General features: G+C 38.9%; 1 long non-coding RNA gene across 1 annotated transcript; it reads right to left on the bottom strand.

Moving 5' to 3' along the window:
- Positions 1–1094: 1094 nt before the first annotated feature.
- LOC120562770 lies at positions 1095–2519 on the bottom strand. The gene is made up of 3 exons (XR_005639826.1): positions 2384–2519; positions 1978–2107; positions 1095–1693 (listed from the first exon to the last, which is right to left on the bottom strand). It is a non-coding gene; the product is annotated as an uncharacterized LOC120562770 (long non-coding RNA).
- Between the last annotated feature and the right edge of the window lie 975 nt (positions 2520–3494).

The following is a 3494-nucleotide window of genomic DNA, read 5'->3' as shown; positions in this document are numbered from 1 at the left end:
CAAAAGTCGGCGCAGATTCGCCTCTTGGTGATGCCAGAGCGCGATACAGTGACAGATTCGAGAGGTTGTAATCACTGAGTTGTGGTTGTGATGGAAAATCAACCTGAGTAAAAAAAAAAGAGTACATGAGTAAATGTTGCATTACAAGTTTGCAGCTGTCATTGTGTTCATGCAAATATCAATCTACACATACATTGTGAATATTTTTTTACAAGTGCAAATTTCAATTTACAAGTTCAGATTTTTTTTACAAGCTCTCATGTTTTTTTTCTTTTTGTGACTTCAAATGTGAATAATTTTTACAAGTGCAAATTTTTATTTTACAAGTGCAAATTTTTATTTTACAAGTGCACATTTTAACATACAAGTTAAATTTTTTTGTTCTGCAAGTTCTCACATTGTATTCTACAAGCTCTCACGTTTTGCACCATATTTACCTTCATACAAACACTCACGACAATGAGACAACCGTGAGCATACAGACGTGTCTGCCTAAGCGTGACCAACATGTATATAAAAAAATGGATCCCTTTTAAACTGTTTGTGCTCACACAGCCCAAGATACCTATTTCAGTGAAACAGTTTACTCTTAACCTACACCTTTAATGGCCAATGCTACCAATAGATTCCCACAGTCCAGGCTCTAATTTCTCTGTGTGACAATTGTACCCAAACTCTGATTTACACATTCTAAACTAGGTTTTACTGTTAGACCATGTCACCTTAAAACTTCTCCCTAGAAACTCCTTAGAATAGATAAGATACATTCAAACATCTACATGAACAAATACCAAACCTATCATTGTGTCCGTAATTTGTAACTCACATTTCATCATTTGTAAATCAACGTAGTATTTTCTTGCAGAAACCGTCTCAAAAGTACCCACTCAAGTAGGAGATTTATACATGCATTTACATGTAAAAATACTAAGTTAATTTACAATTGAAATACGAGTTACCAATTAGACACAGACAGATAAGCATTTTCGGATACATATGGCTCAGCTTTCATTTGTGAAATGGGTTTCACAAGTTGCAAATACTTATGAGACCATTTAGGGTCAGTCCATCAGTCTTAAAAAGAACAAACGGAGTCTCAGTTGTCACTTTATTTTCATCTTCTCTTTATAAATCAGTTAACATGACAGCATTAAAAACAGACCCAGAGTTAAACTGTCACATGTGTATTAAGTTACAGATTCAACAGGTAGTAACAAATTACTCCGATTCATCAGGTAGAAACAGTTTAGTCTCATTCAGGGAGGTAATGTACAGACCTTCTTGATAGTGAACTGGATTATCATTGTTGTCACAACCGATTACAATTCTCAGGTTGGGACGAGAGCCTTTGCAGCCACAGTTGGGAGGCCTCATGTTGTCCTTGCATTTGCAATTAACAACTCTAAACGAGTTAAGGCTGATTCTCAGATTTCTATCATTTGGATATGGCTCTCCTTCCTTCTCACAGACCTTTTTAACTACGCCATAACTCGCACTGATGAAGGTGTTCTCCTTCTTACAAAAAGCCCTATTGTTTTGATGGATTTTTCTCTCCTGTATCACAGCGTTTAGGATCCATGTCCTTGTTGATATGCTGTCTCTTAAACTTGTCAGCTGGAGTTTCCCCGTCCACAGAGATCACGACAGCAGAGATCAGCAGAACACGGGCAAAGACAGACATCTTCATGTTGATCTGGAGAAGACAGTTATAGAAGCTGTTAGAGAACTTAGTCGGAGATCCTTTTTCTTTAACATGAAATCCCCGTCACTTAACCCACCAGACTCCATGTAAATAATCAGGACTTTTAGCGTGTCTAGAGCCAGCATAGATAAATTGTCTAAAAACAAAAACAAAGTTTTAAATGTGACGTTAAAAGTTAACGACTGTTAAAATAGATTCAAAAAACAGTTGTCAAAAATGCATAAATAAAAGAAGAAAGTGATAAAATAATGAAAATTGGAGAGTCTGAGTCTTACCGCAGAGTTGAAGGAGTACAAAAATCCAAAAATGTAGAAGTGTAAAAATCGAACATGCAAAAAGTCTGAAGATGAAGAGCAAAACTCTAATATCCTCCAACAGACAGAAGGAGGAAGGTGGTTGGAGGATCTGTGGACACAAAGAATAAGTTAATGTGTTTCTATTTCAGGACTTCCAGAATCTGTGAGGTCTGAGGCTACATTTACATTGGTACGTTTGGGTTTAAAAAGGAATATCCTTTGCTAGGTCTCCCCCTCTCACAGACAGACAGTTCATGGATTCATCTTGGTTAGTTTGTAATGTCACGGAGCGGTTCAGAGTCTGACCCTAAAGCAGAACAGGTGAGGACAAGGCAGCAGTTGGTATGAAGGAGTGCAATAAAGAACACAAAGAGAACTAAAATACATGTAAGCTGATGACCGTCCAATCACAGGGAAGATACCAGGACCACAGGAACAGCTGGCACAGGGACAGACTTCTTGACAAAAGTATGACGACAAACTAACAACAGAAGCAGAAAGCAGAGACTAAATCCATGAGGTAACGAGGGGAGAAACGAGGGACAGGTGACATGAGGGCTGATGAACAGGTGAGACACATCAGGGCAGAGCAGCCAATCACAGAGGAGGGAAAACACACAAGGCAGGAAGTAGAACAAGACATGACACAAGAACAACAGACACTACAAAGTAAAAGAGGAAACTGAAGCATGAAACATACACAAGGATAGAAGTAAAACCAGACAGAGAACACAGAGAACTGGTAACACACAACCATGAACAAGCAGGAGACATTAAAGGTACACTGTGTAGGAATTTCTCCCATCTAGCGGTGAAATTGTATATTGCATTCAAACCAATAGTGCTCTCTAGCTCTTCGCTTTTTCCAATGTGTGTTGCAACTACGGTAGCCGTTATGTACCAAGAAGCTATGACAACATGTCTTCCAATAGCGCTTCATCGAGTTTTCTTTCAGGCGATGAGGTTTGTTATTTCAAACAAACTGCATTTAATCATTAGTGTGAGCATGTATAAGTAATTACTCCTCGAACAAGATTGTGAATTATGTTGCCGTGTTTATGGATATTATTTGGTAGTCTGCCATTAGTAGCCTATAGCATCAGCTAACAACTTGACACACAACGAACAAACGAATGTTACAGTATGAATCACAGACTGTAAAAAGCATGAACTATGGTAATTGGTAGTGATACATTCTTTATTAATTTATTTTTCGATGTACGTGCCTTGTTAGATATCATCAGGTGATTCAACGGTAGGGAGAGGTAGAGGAAGAGGGAGAGGGAGAGCGAGAGGACTGGGACAGAGAGGCAGTGGATCGGCGGGAGCTAGGCGAGGAGGAGGACGAGGAAGAGGACGCTCGGCAGCTTCAAGAGATGATCGCGAAAGAATTGAAGATTTTTTTGAAGATTTCCAAAGGCAGAGAAGAGAAGCGACAGAGGTTTGTACAATTTATATGACTAACAGCAGCTGAGTTTTAATTCTCTGCCCAATCC

This window comes from Perca fluviatilis, chromosome 7 (assembly GCF_010015445.1).
Source record: "Perca fluviatilis chromosome 7, GENO_Pfluv_1.0, whole genome shotgun sequence".
Classification (NCBI taxonomy): domain Eukaryota; kingdom Metazoa; phylum Chordata; class Actinopteri; order Perciformes; family Percidae; genus Perca; species Perca fluviatilis.
The sequence above is the reverse complement of the archived record's forward strand: the minus strand, read 5'-3'. Positions and strand labels throughout refer to the sequence as shown.